The 19,247-nt window shown below is 48.3% G+C and overlaps 1 protein-coding gene across 3 annotated transcripts in view; it reads left to right on the forward strand.

The window, feature by feature from the left end:
- LOC141224337 (polymeric immunoglobulin receptor-like) overlaps positions 1-19,247 on the forward strand; it is a 161,644-nt gene that overhangs the window by 26,075 nt on the left and 116,322 nt on the right. The window contains exon 2 of one of the 3 annotated variants that reach the window (XM_073666932.1): positions 1,852-1,976. The exons of the other annotated variants lie outside the window; for them this stretch is intronic. The gene's annotated coding sequence lies outside the window, so the exon portion shown is untranslated. The remainder of the gene's footprint in view (positions 1-1,851; positions 1,977-19,247) is intronic. 3 annotated transcript variants of the gene reach the window in all.

Consider the following 19,247-nt stretch of genomic DNA (forward strand, 5'->3'; position numbering starts at 1 on the left):
GCAGCTTCCAGGGAGTTTTATATGAAAATTGCCACTGGTGACTGAATTATCCTGCGCTGCTGGAGAAATGACAGGCTACGATGAAGAATCAATAGTTGGTTTATTGTCAACGCGATTCCTTCTTGAGGACAACCACAAATTACTTCACTATTGCAGTATATAGTAAATATAATTTAGGAATCTCCTATAAATCTCAGCCACATCCACATCACAAGGGGTGGGGAGGGCTTATTGGATGCCCTAATCGACACATCACTGGGATTGCGCCAGTTAAATGCCACTGTCAGAGGTTAAAGCAGTCCTTAAGTGGTTAAACAGCAACTTTTGGAGCTTACTCCAATTGCTGTTGTTAGAGTCAGGTGCTGGCGGCATAACACAGCTGGCACACACCATGTACGTACCGGGCTTAGCGCCCGAGCCCTCCACATGGACCCATACCTAGCATGCTTCATACATGTATGATGCATGTCAATAAGTGAATAAACAGAGCCTATCACCACTCATAACATGTCTGTTAAAAGTGTATTCCCAGAAATAACAATTGTAGGCCATCTTTTCTTAGAGCTTTCTACATACGTGACCGAACACGTTCCTTTCTATCTTTGCCTCTGTCACTAAGCACTAGTTGTGGATATTGTGTGCATTACTGAGCTCTTTCATTAGGTCCCATTAACTCTCTCCTGAGAGCCTTAGGCAGGGGGCAAACCCTATTTATACCCCAAGCAGTCTGCTAGGAGCTGCCAGTTATCATTGTATTCTACCTCTGGTCTGTTGTTTGGAGATATTTTGCTATCTGACTTTCTTCTTACACCCTTTGCTGACTTTGAACCAACTTAACCCTTCAATTGTCTACGATCCCTACCTTGACTCTTGTCCTCATGGTTTTGACTTCTGCTACATCTTGACCTCGTTCCTGTATTTTAAATTTGTCCTGTATTTGCTCTGTCTGGTTAAGACCTGGCTAGATGATCCCCCTCTGCCAGCTCGCTCCACCAGCCAGCATCCACTCCATGGATGTAAACCAGGGAGCCCTGAATAATTCCAGATCCCTTTATAAAGATTAAAGCATGAAGGACAGGATTCCTCATATATCTGCTAAGTGGAGTGGCTTGAATAAATCCTGCCCATGGAAGCCCTATTAAGAACTGCTAGGCTTCTACGTACAGCTTTCCATATTGAGGTCTTTGTTGTTCCGATCCTCTGTTATATCTTCGGGAAATTTACTGAGTATCTCTATCCCATTTTTTCCTACTCATTATTGGCACTTATTGGTTGGTGTGATGTGTATACTTACTCCTTCCTCAAGTAGTAACACCAATTCACAATACGAGTAGGAGGATTAATAGAGCAATAGTGCAACAAAGATTTTTTCAGAAAAGATGCTCCAGTACTTTTATTCTACAGAGAATTCAATTATTTACTGAAACAAATCTGTCAGGAAAGGTGACAAGTCCACTTTAAGTCATCAAGGTTGTATTTGCAGATTACAATATCAATAAACTATTTGAAAATATCTATAAAAGATATGACTTTGCTGGGGCTGCAAAACAGACATTGCTGCGATCAGACTGACCGCAGCTATAAAGTTGTTTGTTAAGTCTTTTTGGCTGTGCTACTTAAATATTGCCGAAAGTCACAGTGCAACCAGGAAGAAGATTGTGCCAATGCAAATTTACATTTCAGTTCTCATAAACTAGACTGATTGGGTACATGGAGGAACATCAAAGTAGTTCGCTTGGCAGAAGCAAGATAATTGAACAATGTTTGAGCACATTACAGGAGATTATGTAATATTAAACATCTAAACTGTAAATAGTTGTTAAATTCACCCTGACCTATTTCTGCATTTAGGGGCGAAGAAAGTATACAACTATGCAATAAAAGACTGAATAGGGAGAAGTCTGCCAGGGCAAAACTGCAGATACTTACTCTTGTGTTATAACAGTTGTGCGGGATCACCTTTCCCGGGGTAAAAGGTATGGCGTGGTCTATTTGTGGCATTCAATATACTACACTGTATTAGTATGTTTGCCTACATGCAATAATGAAAATGGCTTATAGAAACTAGTGTTGAGCCACCCCCGTAGTGTTCGGGTTCGGCTCGGTTCGTCGAACATCGGGATGTTCGAGGAACTGTTCGTCGAACTGTTCGTTGAACACCTTAGAACACCGTTGAACACCGTTAAAACCAATGGCAGGCAAACAAAACAGATAGAAACACATAGAAAACACCTTCAACGGTGTCCAAAAGCTGACAAACTGCTCAGAAGACGCTCTCTTTAAAAAAGCCGGCCGGCAATTCAGCAGCGGCATACACCGGTACCCGACAATTTAAACAAGAAGGAATAGAGCATCACACATAGATTAGATAGATAGAAACATGTCAGTCACATATATAAGAAGTACAGTGACAGTGTTGGTTACTGTACTTGTCATTTAGTGTAAAGGATTTATTTAAAAAAATATTAGTGTTTTCATGCACCGTCTCTTTAAAAAAGCCGGCCGGCAATTCAGCAGCGGTACCCGACAATTTATAACAGAAAGATAGAGCATCACACATAGATTAGATAGATAGAAACAGGTCAGTCACATATATAAGAAGTACAGTGACAGTGTTGGTTACTGTACTTGTCATTTAGTGTTAAAATAAAGGATTTATTAAAAAAAAAAATTGGCGTGGGGTTCCCCGTAATTTTAGTCTCTAGCGGAGGTTAAGCAGACAGCTGGGGCAGATGTTTGAAGCCTGGGAAGAGGGTAATACCCACGGAGCTTCCCAGGCTACTAATATCAGCCCCCAGCTGAATACATAGCCTTTACTAGCTATTAAAATGGGGGACCCCCCAAAAAAAATGACGCGGGGTCCCCCCTATTTTAATAGCTAGCAAAGGCTAGGCAGACTGCTGGGGGCTGATATTAATAGCCCAGGAAGGGTGCCATGAATATTGGCCCCCTCCCAGGCTAGAAACACAAGCCGTCAGCCGTCCCAGAAATGTCGCATCCATAGGATGCGCCAATTCTGGCACTTAGCCTCGCTCTTCCCACTGCCCTGTAGCGGTGGCAGTGGGGTAATAGGGTTGGGGTTGATGTCAGCTTATAATGCCAGCTGACATCAAGCCCAGGTTAGTAATGGAGAGGCGTCTATAAGACACTCCCATTACTAACCCCATAGTCAAAGTTAAAAAAAAACACAAACACACAGAATAAAGTCCTTTAATTGAAATAAAGACACAATTCTTTATTGTTCTAAATTAAACCATACTTACCATCACGCCCATTCCAGCTGAATCCAATGTCTTCTTCAATAAAAATAAAATAATAAAGCAACATCATCCTTACCTTTCCATGGTTCCCACGATGGCTTCAGCTCTGCTACATTCACATAACAGGCTGGATCGCAGCAGAACGCTGCCATCCAGCTTGCCATGCCGCACACACTGAGAAGCGCAGGCATGCTTGCGCCCCTCAGTGTCTGCCTGTGACGGCATCCAGATGAGCCGAGGTCATGTCCAATAATCTCAGCTCACCTCATGCACGTCACTGACAGCGTGGGAGAATTCTCACACTGAAGCGCTGAGTGCAGGAGAATTTTCCCACGCTGTCAGTGACGTGCATGAGGTGAGCCGAGTTCATTGGACATGACCTCGGCTCATCTGGATGCCGTCACAGGCAGACACTGAGGGGCGCAAGCATGCCTGCGCTTCTTCTCAGTGTGTGCGGCATGGCAAGCTGGATGGCAGCGTTCTGCTGCGATCCAGCCTGTTATGTGAATGTAGCAGAGTTGAAGCCGTCGTGGGAACCATGGAAAGGTAAGGATGATGTTGCTTTAATATTTTATTTTTATTGCAGAAGCCATTGGATTCAGGTGGAATGGGCGTGATGGTAAGTATGGTTTAATTTAGAACAATAAAGAATTGTGTCTTTATTTCAATTAAAGGACTTTATTCTGGGTGTTTGTGTTTTTTTTTAACTTTGACTATGGGGTTAGTAATGGGAGTGTCTTATAGACGCCTCTCCATTACTAACCTGGGCTTGATGTCAGCTGGCATTATAAGCTGACATCAACCCCAACCCTATTACCCCACTGCCACCGCTAAAGGGCAGTGGGAAGAGCGAGGCTAAGTGCCAGAATTGGCGTATCCTGTGGATGCGCCATTTCTGGGACGGCTGACGGCTGGTGTTTCTAGACTGGGAGGGGGCCAATATTCATGGCACCCTTCCTGGGCTATTAATATCAGCCCCCAGCTGTGTGCCTAGCCTTTGCTAGCTATTAAAATAGGGGGGACCCCATGTCATTTTTTGGGGGGGGTCCCCCATTTTAATAGCTAGTAAAGGCTAGGTATTCAGCTGGGGGCTGATATTAGTAGCCTGGGAAGCTCTGTGGGTATTACCCCTTCCCATGCTTCAAACATCTGCCCCAGCCGTCTGCTTAACCTCCGCTAGAGCCTAAAATTGCGGGGAACCCCACGCCAATTTTTTTTTAAATAAATCCTTTATTTTAACACTAAATGACAAGTACAGTAATTAACACTATCACTGTACTTCTTATATATGTGACTGACATGTTTCTATGTATCTAATCTATGTGTGAAGCTCTATCTTTCTGTTCTAAATTGTCAGGTACCGCTGCTGAATTGCCGGCTGGCTTTTTTAAAGAGACGGTGCATGAAAACACTAATATTTTTTTAAATAAATCCTTTACACTAAATGACAAGTACAGTAAGCAACACTGTCACTGTACTTATTATATATGTGACTGACATGTTTCTATATATCTAATCTATGTGTGAAGCTCTATTCTTTCTGTTCTAAATTGTCGGGTACCGATACTGAATTGCCGGCCGGCTTTTTTAAAGAGACGGTGCATGAAAACACTAATATTTTTGTTAATAAATCCTTTACACTAAATGACAAGTACAGTAACCAACACTGTCACTGTACTTCTTATATATGTGACAGACATGTTTCTATCTATCTAATCTATGTGTGAATTACCGGCTTTTCATGTTTCACTGTGAGCACTGTTCCCATCGATTTGGGCAATCACTGCAATGCCACAACCACCATGGCTGTGACATTACAGTGAGTGGCAGACAATCCCTGCATGATTGGTGCTCTAAATAGCGCCAGACATGCAGGACACGCTTTTGGTGCACGAACAGTTATCGAACATAACCTCGAACAGCCGAATTTTTTGCAAATCGTTCGGGTTCATCGAACAACTCGAACACCGCCCAAAACAGCTCGAATTTGAGATTGGGGAACAGTTCGAGTCGAACACCGCTCATCTCTAATAGAAACTCCAGAAAGTTTGAAATACATGAGACACTCAGACTATAGGTGTTATGTTCTGCTACCAGAGCTAAGGAAAGAGAGGAGATCTGTCCCTACGATAGAACTCAGCTTTATCCCTACGATGTAACAGGGGACCTGATCCTGCGATCAGACCTGCTAAAGTCCTAAGCTAGTCTGTACGGAGACCTATAGATGTGGGGAAGGAATCCGTACAAGTACTAAGGACTGGGAGGAAAATGGGACACCTCCTAACAGAAGTAGTAGCAGACAGACGAACAAACAAAATATATAGAACATAGAGGTCCGTAGACCAAGCAAACTAACAGAGTTAGATACAGAGCACAGTCTAGCTAGAAAGTAGTTATACAATGAAGTCCAGCAAAGCCAGAAGGGCGGAGCAGGATTAAATAGGCCAACAAGGTCATGTGACCAGCAAAGGAAAAAACCTAAGAGCAAGGTTCTAACAGTACCCCCCCTTCTAAGAGGATCCTCCGGATCCCCTAGGACCAGGCTTATCAGGAAATCTCCTGTGAAACACTCTGATAAGTCTGGACGCGGAAACATCATCTGACCTCACCCAAGAGTTATCCTCAGGTCCGAAACCTTTCCAGGCCACAAGATACTGCAAACTACCTCTATACCGTCTAGAGTTAAGGATGCGAGAAATTTCATATTCCCCGTCCTCCACCACCGGAGGAACAGAGGCAGAGGCGTCACCATCCGACACAACAGCTTTTTTTAACAGAGAGACATGAAATACCGGATTAATTCTCCAGGAGGTAGGAACCTCCAACCTAACAGCAGATTGGTTGACAACCTGAAGCACCTTAAAGGGCCCTACAAACTTGGGACCCAATTTCTTAGAAGGAATCCTCAACCGCAGATTCCTAGAGGACAACCAAACCATGTCACCAACAGCGAACAAAACCTCCTGTCGTTTCCTATCAAAGTAGTCTTTAGATTTTCTGTTGGCCTCCTGAAGATTACCACGCACATCCGTCCAAACTCTCTCCAAATCACCGGAAAAATTCTCCTCCTCAGGCACGCCAGATCCCAACTTGGAGAACGACCCAAACGACGGATGTCTCCCAGAACAACAAAAAAAAGGCGAACAACCAGCAGAAGAAGATGTATGATTGTTCAGAGCAAATTCAGCAAGTGGCAGAAACTCAGACCACCCCTCTTGATTGTCTGCCACAAAACAACGCAAGAACTGCTCAACATCCTGGTTTTTCCTTTCTGTCTGGCCATTAGATTCAGGATGATATCCGGACGAGAACGACAAATGAACTCCCAACCTGTCACAAAAGGCACGCCAAAAACGAGCCACGAACTGAGGACCCCTATCAGAAACAATGTCAGTAGGAACGCCATGAAGTCTGACAATTTCCTTGACAAAGGCCTTAGCGAGAGTTTTAGCGCAGGGCAGTTTGACGAAGGGAACCAAGTGACACATCTTGCTAAAACGGTCCACGACCACCCAGATGACAGTAAAACCCTCAGAGGGGGGAAGGTCAGTTATAAAGTCCATAGCCTAATGTGTCCAAGGAGCACTGGGAACCTCCAAAGGACAAAGCAACCCCGCAGCAGGAGTATGTGAGGACTTAGATCTAGCACATATAGTACATTGACGCACCCACTTAATGACTTCCTTCTGCCATCCAGGCCACCAAAAACTGCAACCCACCAGTCTCTTGGTCTCAGAGATTCCGGGATGACCTGCCAACCGAGATTCGTGACACTCAACAAACAAATCTCTCCTAAAGGTCCCAGGCACAAACAACCTCCCATGAGGAGTGTTAGATGGGGCATTCTCCTGTGCTTTAAGAATCTCATCTTCCAAAACGGAGTCCAAAGCAGCTATCACAACACCTTCTTGTAAAATGTTCTCCTCTTTCTCAGCACCGACTATGGGAGAAAAACTGCGAGACAAGGCATCCGCCTTAACATTCTTAGTACCAGGGATGTAAGTAACGGAGAAATTAAACCGCGAGAAAAACAGTGCCCACCTAGCCTGACGGGCATTCAGGCGCTTGGCAGCATCAAGATATATCAGATTTTTATGATCCGTAAGAACCTGAACGGGAAATTCCGCACCTTCCAAGAAGTGGCGCCAGTGTTCAAATGCGAGTTTAATAGCCAATAATTCCCGATTACCAATATCGTAATTCAGTTCAGTCTCCGAAAATTTTTTTGAAAAAAAGGCACAGGGATGTAATCCATCCCCGTTATCCTGAGACAATACTGCGCCAACCCCCACAGAGGAAGCATCAACCTCAACCAAAAACGGCTTAGTCACATCAGGCTGCATAAGGATGGGAGCAGAGGTGAACCTCTCCTTGGGATACACAAAAGCTTCAATGGCCTCAGAAGACCACTGAACCGCATCAGCACCTTTCCTGGTGAGATCGGTCAGAGGTTTGACAATACTAGAAAAAATTTTTATGAATTTTCTGTAATAATTGGCGAAACCTAAAAACCTCTGTATCGATTTCAAACCAATAGGCCTAGGCCATTCCTGTACAGCTTGAACTTTAACCGGGTCCATCTCAAAACCTTCGCTGGAGATAATGTAACCCAAAAAACTAATTCTCTGTACAGCGAACTCACATTTCTCCAGCTTAGCAAAAAGCGAATTGTCCATTAACAACTGTAATACCTCACGTACGCTCCGCCAATGAGACTCCAGATCCGGCGAATAAATCAAAATGTCATCCAAATACACAACCACATTTTTGCCGATCAAAGGTCTAAGGATGTCATTAATAAGATTCTGAAAAAATGCAGGAGCATTAGTAAGACCAAAAGGCATAACCAGATTCTCAAAATGACCCACAGGAGTGTTAAAAGCAGTCTTCCATTCGTCACCCTCCTTCATGCGCAACAGATTGTATGCCCCCTTAAGGTCAATTTTAGAGAACCACTTGGCCCCCATTAACTGGTTAAACAGATCAGGAATCAATGGCAGTGGGTAAGGATTGCGTACAGTAATTTTGTTAATCTCACGAAAATCCAGACAAGGACGTAAACCGCCGTCCTTTTTTTTTACAAAAAAAAATCCAACCGCCACAGGAGACTTAGAGGGCCTAATGTGACCGGCGGCCAAACTTGTCTGTATGTACTCCTCCAAAGCCTTCCTCTCAGGAATAGTAAGGTTAAATAAACGACTTTTAGGAAGAGTCGCTCCAGGGACAAATTCAATAGAACAATCATAGTCTCTATGGGGAGGCAAAACCTGCGATTCCTTCTCAGAAAAAACTCTCCAAAAATCCTGAATAGGAACAGGCAATTCCCCCCTATCCAAGGCTGCAATACGCCCGTTACAACACTTGTCATAACATTTATGGCTCCAGGATTTAATTTCACTGGTAGACCAATCCAGTACAGGATTGTGAAATTTTAACCAGGGCAATCCCAATATTACTGGAGAAGGCAAGTTATTCAAAACTACCAAATCCAATTTCTCATGGTGAACACCATTAATAGTGAGAGGAAATTCACAGACCTTGAGAGTAATATTCTTCAAAGGGGAACCATCCACAGAAACCACAGCAATGGGGGATGATAAAGGTTCGGGTTTTAAATTGAGTCTTTCCAAGAATCCCCCATCAATTACATTCAGAGTAGACCCACAATCAACAAACACCCGAAATTCCATTAATTTTTCCTGAGCAATCGTGGAAGCAGCTAAAAATACACCCTTGGAATTTAAACAGGCAATACGGGCATGACTGACCATTTTTTTTTCTTTCTTCATACGAAGCTCACAGCCTTTAATCAAATGACCAGATTTTCCACAATAGAAAAACAAGCCTTCAAAAAATCTGCGATCTTTTTCTTGAGAGCGAGGTGCCACCAATCCAATCTCCATCAGTTCACCACTGTTAGTACACACATTCTCATAACCAGAAACTGACATAGCAGAGGATTTGCTCTCATTAACCCTTGCACGCAGTCTCCTATCCACCCGTATAGCTAATTGCATAGCCTGTTGCAAATCTTCAGGTGTAGGATAAGCAATTAGCAGGTCTTTAACCCTTTCATTGAGCCCAGCAAGAAATAGACTTTTCAGAGCAGAATCGTTCCACCCTGTTTGAGTAGACCAACGACGGAAATGAGTACAATATTTTTCCACATTACCTGATCCCTGTTTCAAACGTCTCAACTCAGTCTCAGCTGATGCGACACGGTCAGGATCATCATATAATAGCCCCAAAGCAGAAAAAAAACTATCCACTGATCTGAAGCATGTATCACTAGGTTGCAAAGAAAAGGCCCACTCCTGAGGCTCTTTGCGCAAAAGTGACATTATGAACCCTATGCGCTGGGATTCATCCCCAGAGGACTTGGGTCTTAAACGAAAATACAATAAGCAAGCATTTTTAAATGAAAAAAATTCTCGGTGTTCACCAAAAAATAAATCCGGCAAACATACCTTAGGCTCCAAGAAATGTGCTCCAGGACAGTTACTCACGTGCTGACGGAGCTCGGCCACCTCCAGAGAGAGTCCCTGCAGGCGATGAGCCAAATCCTGAACCGACACCATGATGGAACAGAAAAATCTTTCCTTAGAGAATTTGCAGGCTGGACTTACTGTTATGTTCTGCTACCAGAGCTAAGGAAAGAGAGGAGATCTGTCCCTACGATAGAACTCAGCTTTATCCCTACGATGTAACAGGGGACCTGATCCTGCGATCAGACCTGCTAAAGTCCTAAGCTAGTCTGTACGGAGACCTATAGATGTGGGGAAGGAATCCCTACAAGTACTAAGGACTGGGAGGAAAATGGGACACCTCCTAACAGAAATAGTAGCAGACAGACGAACAAACAAAATATATAGAACATAGAGGTCCGTAGACCAAGCAAACTAACAGAGTTAGATACAGAGCACAGTCTAGCTAGAAAGTAGTTATACAATGAAGTCCAGCAAAGCCAGAAGGGCGGAGCAGGATTAAATAGGCCAACAAGGTCATGTGACCAGCAAAGGAAAAAACCTAAGAGCAAGGTTCTAACAATAGGACACAGTAACTGATTTACATGTTAGCATGAACGGCTCGTTAAGTAATCCCCATTTGCATTATTTCACATTTAGATTTAACTTATATATAGGTTCAGTATAGCACAGATTTATTAACCCCCCAACGTGCACATGACGCGCCCCTGGGCCTGTGTCGCGCTGCGATGCGCACGCGGGAGCTTACCCGGAGCCGGATCTCTTGTGGGTTGTAGTCTCGTGGCGGCGACCCGGTCCGTGCCCAGGGAGTCAAACTGAGCGGCGATGTGCTAGCAGTAGATGGTTGGTGACTACGCCACCCGTTGAATGCAGCTATGGAGCTGCCGCTGCAGGGCAGACCGCTGAGGCCGGTGGAAGGATGGTGCAGCGTGGATGGTATAACCCCCAACGGGAGGGGTATGGCCTCAGGGCAGCCGACGTGGATGATGGGGGTAGCAGGAACCACTCAGAGACGGTGCGGTGTAGTTCAGGGTCTTTACTGGTGACAAAGAAAGACCCTCCCGGAGTACTTGCTAGTGATAGGGGCCTGGTCAGTCCTTGAGCAGATGGGATTTCCCCTGGCCAGGCGGAGTTGTAGGCCTTCCCAACTAACTGTACTCTTCTGGCTACCTTGCTAGAGGCGGGAATAAGTAGCCCACGTCCCTGAGTGTACCGTGTGGTGCTCACCCGTATGGCCGGTGACTCGGGGCCTTCTAATGGCTTCCGCTCCACGATGGCGGTGCTGGTCCCACGCGTGTGACCGTGCCTTCGGGCTTCTGGGCCAGAGGACCTGAAATCCTCTGCCGGACGGTTTCTGCTGCTGGGTAGGAGTTAGTCCCCACAGCCTCGGACTCCGGGTCCGGTTAGAAATCTTCTCAGTCAGGGCGAGCTCTGCAGCTACCAGCCCCTGACTCGTTGTAACACTGCTCCCCACAGAGCTCCTGATGTTTCTTGCTATGCTGCTTCTCTTCTCTACTCTTGTTCTGTCTTCTTTCTCACTCACTCTGCCTCAGCCCCGGGTTTATATAGGGGAAGTCCTTCCCCTCCCAAGACTGGGCAGGAGGTGTGGCATGCACAGGATCCCTGACCAAAGGACCTCCCACCTGCTCTCAGACGTAATATCTCTATCACTGTGGCAACCAGACCCCTGGGGTGTCACATTCCCCCCTAGTGAAATTTAGTACTCCGGGACTAAACATATATTTATTTTTTTTTTTTTTAGAAAAACATAACAAGGTATAACAATAACAATACAATAAGAAAAACACATAAGATGGTTACGGCGTGTCCGCAACCGGGTGCAGTTTTGAAAAGCAAGGTGTCCATTTCACCAAAACAGGGAGACGTAACCAGGTAGGGGCCTGTCCTGCCCCGAGTCCTTAACAGTCTTTAGTCCATCCTGGGTTACGCTCCAACTATGTACAAGGATTCCCGGTAAATCCACCAAGGACTCCTAAAAAGAACTAGAAACACAAAATTATACACAAGCAACTATAAACAAGTAAACATTATAAGATAGCTTAAACATTTAGATCCTCCAACGTGCGGGTAGCTGGCCTCTAGTGGCCCTAGTGGACCTACGGAGCTGACTGTCTGGCCCTGAACTACAGGGTGTAGGAGCTGTCAAGGGTAAACTGGGCAGCTGTCTATGGGCCCTCTGGCTCACTAGGGGTATGGCAGGCTCACTATAAGCAGAGGGTTGATTTTCCGGGTCTGCTTGTGTAGAGTCTTCTGCCTCCTGGACTGGCTGTTCTTCCAGCTCTACCGGTTGCTCCGTAGGTTCTTGGGATGATGGTTGGAGGAAGGTGAGTACGGGTACCACAACTGCACCATTGACTTGAGTCCAAGACCGAGGGAAGTCCCCGAGCACGGTACTAACCATATCTTCCCTTTCCTCTACGGGTCGATGGTCTTCTTGTTCCTCTTCAGGGTTCCTCAGTTGTTCGGGACACTTCTTCAGGTGGTCCCGAGATACAATGGCTGTGGTTTCCTCTCCGTCTTTACTGATGGTACAGACCTTCGGGTTTTCGTGGCTTGAGGGCAGTACGGTGTACGGGTCCTTCTCCCACTGGTCGTCCAACTTGTGGAGCCGTCTCTTCCTCTTCAAGACCTGCTCTCCGGGTACCAGGGGAACAGCGGGAGCATACTGGTTGTAAGTTTTCTCTTGTCTTTCCCTAGCCTGACAGAGACTTCGCTCCACGCTCTCCTGTACTCTCCGGTACTGCTGCTGCCTCTCTGTGTCCCAGTCTGTTTCTGGTGAAGTGTCCTCGGGTGTCAGGACTCCCATTTCCAGGTCAACAGGTAACTTACCAGGTCTTGCCCTCATTAGGTAAGCCGGGGTACAGTTGGTGGACCCTACCGGGATGTGGTTGTATAGGTCCACCAGATCGGGCAACTTTTCAGGCCACAGACTGCGTTCTTCCAGGGGCAACGTTTTTAGAAGATCCATTACCACCTGGTTCATTTTTTCACAAAGTCCATTAGTCTGCGGATGGTAGGGTGTCGTCCTTATCTTCCGGCAGCCATACAGATTGCAGAATTCCTGGAAGACCTCCGCTTCAAAGGCAGGTCCCTGGTCCGTCAGCACTTGGTCCGGGTACCCGTGTGGACGGCAAAAGTGCTGCTGGAAGGCTCTAGCTGCTGTTTGAGCCGTTAAGTCCTTGACGGGGACGACAACCAGAAACCGGGAGTAATGATCCACGATGGTTAACGCGTAGACGTAGCCACTTCTGCTTGGGGTCAGTTTTACATGATCCAAGGCTACCAGTTCCAACGGTTGCCGGGTGACGATGGACTGCAGGGGAGTCTTCTGGCTGGCGCGGTCCTTCCTTCTCAGGTTGCACGGGCCACAGTCTCTGCACCACTTCTCAATGGTTCCCCTCATGCCTACCCAGTGGAATCGCTCGCGCAGCAGGAACTCCAGCTTCTTCCACCCGAAGTGTCCAGCTCCGTCGTGGTATGCCTCCATCACCATGGCTGCGTCTCTTCGTGGCACCACTACTTGCCAGAGTAATTCATGTGTCCGGGAGTTAACCATTCTGCGGCACAACTTCCCTTTGTAAAGGAACAGTCGACTCTTCTCTGCCCATAGTTGTTTGGCTTCCTCCGGAGCGTCTGGTTCAAGGCGAGCCTGCGGCCGAGTCAGCATCTCCTTCACCAGTCGGACGGCAGGGTCGCTGTCTTGTGTTTCCGCCCAGTTGTAGTGAGGTAAGGGGTTCAACGTAGCAGCCTGCTTACTCCTTACCCGGTGGGAATACTGGATAGTCCCATGACGGTGGAACGCAGGGAGTTCAATTTCCTCCAGTCCCTCCGGATCTTCTCCTTCGTCCGGCAGGTTGGGCATCCTGGACAGGGCGTCCGCGTTAGTATTGGAGCGCCCTGCCCGGTATTTGATTATGAACTCGTAGTTGGACAGACGGGCCATCCACCTCTGCTCCAGGGCACCGAGTCTTGCCGTGTCCAGGTGTGTCAACGGGTTGTTATCCGTGTACACGGTGAACCGGGAAGAAGCAAGGTAATGCTTAAAGCGCTCAGTGACTGCCCATACCACGGCCAGGAACTCTAGCTTAAATGAGCTATAATTCTCGGGGTTCCTTTCGGTGGGTCGCAGTTTTCGGCTGGCGTAGGCGATTACTCGTTCTTTCCCCTGCTGGATCTGGGACAGTACGGCTCCTAGCCCGATGTTACTGGCGTCGGTGTAGAGGATGAAGGGCTGGCTATAATCCGGGTACGCCAAGATTTCATCCCCCGTGAGGGCCATCTTCAGCTGGCGGAAGGACTCTTCTTCTAGCTCTTCCCATTTGAAGGGCGGCTTCTGGTTCTTGGCCTTCCGGGACTGGCCTATCAGGAGGTCCTGCATAGGCGCTGCCTTTTTGGTGAAACCGGGAATAAACCTTCGGTAGTAGCCTACCAACCCGAGGAACTGCCGCACTTCTTTTACGCTGGAGGGGCTTGGCCATCCCTTAATTGCGGTGATCTTATCGGGGTCGGGAGCCACTCCATCAGCGCTCACCACGTGTCCCAGGTACTGCACCTTTGGTTTCAGGAGGTGACACTTGGAGGGTTTCACCTTTAGGCCGTAACTCGCCAGAGCTTCGAACACCTCCGCCAGGTGTTTCAGGTGGTCCTCATAAGTTTTGGAGTATACGATGACATCGTCCAGGTACAACAGGACCGTCTCGAAGTTTCTGTGGCCCAGACAGCACTCCATTAATCGTTGGAAGGTTCCTGGGGCGTTGCAGAGTCCGAACGGCATGCAGGTGAACTCGCTAAGTCCCATCGGGGTGGTGAATGCGGTCTTCACCCGGTCCGCCTCTGCTACAGGAACCTGCCAGTACCCGCTAGTGAGATCCAAGGTAGAGAAGAAGTTAGCAGACCTTAAAGCAGCCAATGACTCCTCTATCCTTGGTAAGGGGTACGCATCCTTGTGTGTGATACGGTTGATTTTCCGGTAATCTACACACATCCTCATGGTGTTGTCTTTCTTTTTGACTAAAACTAGCGGGGCTGCCCAGGGGCTACAGCTATCCCGGATTACCCCAGCCTCCTTCATGTCTCTAAGCATCCCCTTGGCGTGCTGGTAATGTGCAGGGGGTACGGGTCGATACCTCTCTTTTATGGGAGGATGATCTCCCGTGGGGATGCGGTGTTCTACCCCTTTGACTCGCCCGAAGTCTAACGGGTGTTTACTAAACACTCTCTCATACTCTTGAACCACCCGGTAGACTCCCTGTTTCTGGTGGGAGGGAGTGGAGTCAGTTCCCAAGTGTAGTTGCTGACACCAATCCTCCATTACTTTCTTAGAGCCGTTACCTTCCTCCGGGTGAGATGGAGGCAAGGGTTCCACAGACTGTATAGAGTTTTGGTTGATGGTATATAATTTTGCTAGCGTGGCATACCGGGGCAGGTACACTTCCCTCTCCCCGATATTGATTATGCGAACGGGCACCCTCCCATGGCGTACATTGACCACCCCCCGTGCTGTCAAAATGGTGGGCCTACTGTCTGAGTAAACTGGTTCTACCATTGCCTGGTAATCTCTACCTCTCAGACCAATAGCTGCCCGGCACCAAATCATCATTTCACTTTTTGGGGGCATGGCAATAGGGAAAGGGTCACACATTCTTACGCTACCAATCTCACCGCCGGAGAGTTCCACCTGTTGCCGTCGCATCAGTGCCCGGATCTCTTTCTGGAGCACTCGCTGCTCGCCGGAGCTGGCGTTCTTGGCAACCTGCTGTAGAAGGAAAATCACCTCTGCAAGACAATTCTCAATTACATTAGTTCCTAGAGTTATTTTTGGGTGGCTCTCATGTTTGTCAATGTCTACAATGATCAGTCCCTGTGCTGCCAGTTCGACTCTACCGATTTTGATGGTCACCTCTTTAAATCCGATTTGTGGCACGGGCTGGCCATTGCTGGCGATGATACTCAAGTCGTCGTCAGGGTAGCGGGTAATATCCGAGTCATTCCAGTACTGCTTAAAGAGCACGTACGGGATGGTGGTGACCTGTGACCCGGTGTCCAGTAGGGCACTCATGGGAATGCCATCCAGTACCACAGGCAAGACTGGACGTCCTCCCACATATCTGTCGCGCCAGTTCGATGGGCCTGGTGATCTTTTTCCTGGGGGTTGGCCCTCTACCCCAGGTTGTGCCCGTTTAAAGAACAGTACCTTTCCATATGTCCGGGTTGATTGCAGCGGCGGCAGATGGGTCGTCCGTCCTCGCTGTATCGGTCACTGGGTCTTCCTCTGGCCGGTGGGGTCCTCCTTGGTCGACGCCACGGGATGTCCTCCGGTCCGGATGCCAACTGGATCTTCCCTGGGGTGGAAACCTGTAAAGACTGCACAGTTCGGGTTAGCGCAGCAACGCTCTTAGCTAGCTCTTGGACCTGATGGCGTAGGTCTGGAGCCGGGTCATTGTCCAAAGCCTGCGCATCAGCTCCCACAGGCCCTGCCGACAAGGGCGCCGCCTCCTGGTGGTAAGTGATAGCTGGGCACCTGTGGGTCACAACGCCACCCGGTGCCGGTTCTCGGAGCACCCGGATGGCTCTGTCCTTGAACTGTGCAAAGTCTAGATGGGGATCCTGTAAGGCCATTGCCCGCAACTGGGTTCGGTGGGCATTGCAATATAAACCCTCTATAAATTGTTCAGTCAACAGCCTGTCCTCGTTTCCCACCCCATCAGGGTCGGTCTGCTTTATGGCCCTCAGGGCCTCTTGTAGGTTTAGTGCATAGTCCCTTATACTCTCATGCGCTCGCTGCTTGCACCCGTAGAATCTAAGCTTAATCTCGGCTGAGGTGCGGGTATCAAAGGTGTCCTTCAGCCGGGTTAGTATCCCTGCGACAGTCTTCCTCCCAGGTGGCCAGGATTTTACTTCCCTTTTGGCTGCCCCAGTTAGTTGGGCCACCAGGATGCTCACTTTTTGCTCTTCTGTGAGGGGGTACACCTGGAAGAGGCTATCCAGCTTTTCTCTAAAGTCATGCAGGGTATGTGACTTCCCTGAGTACTGGGGTAGCCAAGCTGCTCCCGGGATATAGGGCATGGTGAAGGGCATAACTGCAGCAGCGGTGGCGCTGGTGGGGGTTGAGGCAGTGAAGCTCTCCTCCGTATCCGACATCTTCCTCCCCCCTAGTGGACCGTGGCCTACCTTGCGATGATCCTGTTCCGTAGGCCGCGGCTCCGCAGTGGATCGTCAGGGTTGAGGACCTTCCGTCGCGCTCCGGTGACGTCGGCGTCTGTTGGGCTCCTTCCAGGACCTTACGCAACGTCCGGACGTGAGGCGGGGCTTCAGTTCTCGCGCGCTTTCGGAGTCCACGCCCCTCTTCTTCCCGCGCGGCGTCCTCAAGATGGCGTCCAATGGCGGGAAAACTCCACGGATGGCGGGAAGAAGGTCGAAGATGGCGCCGGATGGTGGGAAAACTTCGCGGATGGCGGGAAGAAGGTAGAAGATGGCGCCGGATGGCGGGAAACCTCCACGGATAGCGGGAATCTTCACCACTGGTAAGTTTGAACAGTCTTTGCTTTTCAGGCACGCAGTACCCGGTGGTTGCGGGCACGAGATCCTGCCGACTACGCCAAAGTTGACGCGCCCCTGGGCCTGTGTCGCGCTGCGATGCGCACGCGGGAGCTTACCCGGAGCCGGATCTCTTGTGGGTTGTAGTCTCGTGGCGGCGACCCGGTCCGTGCCCAGGGAGTCAAACTGAGCGGCGATGTGCTAGCAGTAGATGGTTGGTGACTACGCCACCCGTTGAATGCAGCTATGGAGCTGCCGCTGCAGGGCAGACCGCTGAGGCCGGTGGAAGGATGGTGCAGCGTGGATGGTATAACCCCCAACGGGAGGGGTATGGCCTCAGGGCAGCCGACGTGGATGATGGGGGTAGCAGGAACCACTCAGAGACGGTGCGGTGTAGTTCAGGGTCTTTACTGGTGACAAAGAAAGACCCTCCCGGAGTACTTGCTAGTGATAGGGGCCTGGTCAGTCCTTGAGCAGATGGGATTTCCCCTGGCCAGGCGGAGTTGTAGGCCTTCCCAACTAACTGTACTCTTCTGGCTACCTTGCTAGAGGCGGGAATAAGTAGCCCACGTCCCTGAGTGTACCGTGTGGTGCTCACCCGTATGGCCGGTGACTCGGGGCCTTCTAATGGCTTCCGCTCCACGATGGCGGTGCTGGTCCCACGCGTGTGACCGTGCCTTCGGGCTTCTGGGCCAGAGGACCTGAAATCCTCTGCCGGACGGTTTCTGCTGCTGGGTAGGAGTTAGTCCCCACAGCCTCGGACTCCGGGTCCGGTTAGAAATCTTCTCAGTCAGGGCGAGCTCTGCAGCTGCCAGCCCCTGACTCGTTGTAACACTGCTCCCCACAGAGCTCCTGATGTTTCTTGCTATGCTGCTTCTCTTCTCTACTCTTGTTCTGTCTTCTTTCTCACTCACTCTGCCTCAGCCCCGGGTTTATATAGGGGAAGTCCTTCCCCTCCCAAGACTGGGCAGGAGGTGTGGCATGCACAGGATCCCTGACCAAAGGACCTCCCACCTGCTCTCAGACGTAATATCTCTATCACTGTGGCAACCAGACCCCTGGGGTGTCACACACAGGAGCCCACTCCATACAATAAACAGAAAGTGATGATCTCTATTGTAAGTTCCCATGATGAGTATTTGGTAAGTTTTTGTTTCTGCACCAATTGGGCTATTTTCACACACATTATGTTTTTTTCTGCTGCAAATCTGCTGCTAACTTTTCTCTGGGAGGAAAACAGCTGAGTAAAAAACGCATGTTTCGTTGCGATTTTTGTTGCGTTTTTGCTGCGTTTCTTTGACCACCCATTACTTCCTATGGGTGAAAAAACACAGCAAATACACAGCAAAAACGCAGTTGCGTTTTCTGCTGCAGAAACGCTGAAAGAAGTGACATGCTCTATTTTCCAAAAACGCAAGCAAGGCAGAAAATACGCAGAAAACAAAAAGAAACGTGTGTGAACAGAGAATTCTGGTTTCTCATAGACTTTGCTGGTACTGCTAGATGCAGCTGAAAATTTGCATAAAAATCTTCTGCAAAGTACGCAGCAAAACACAACATGTGTGAACATAGCCTTGGTTAAAGTGGGTTACTTGCATTTTTTCATTGAGTTTTTAAGTGAATTTTTTAGAGTGTTGGCATTCCTTGCCTTGGACATGTCTCTGAGCACTGAACACCCTGTATTTCTGGGCACTCTCAGGTCTGGAATATGACGCCACTGGAGGATGATGGGTGTCTTATGGATTCATGTTTGATTCTTCTTAAACCATTGGCAGTTAATGCTGTGACTATTTGCAACAAAACTTTTGATGGTTCTGTGATCACACCCTAGTAATTTAGCAATTTGAAAAGCGCTGCATTCCTCTATAAGACTTGTAACAATTTTTGACTTTTCAGAGTCCTTTAAATCTCATTTTTTGCTCATTTTGCCAGAGAAAAACAAGCT

This window comes from Phyllobates terribilis, unplaced genomic scaffold (genome assembly GCF_046119375.1).
Source record: "Phyllobates terribilis strain yellow unplaced genomic scaffold, ASM4611937v1 Scaffold_2__4_contigs__length_985480577, whole genome shotgun sequence".
Classification (NCBI taxonomy): Eukaryota; Metazoa; Chordata; class Amphibia; order Anura; family Dendrobatidae; genus Phyllobates; species Phyllobates terribilis.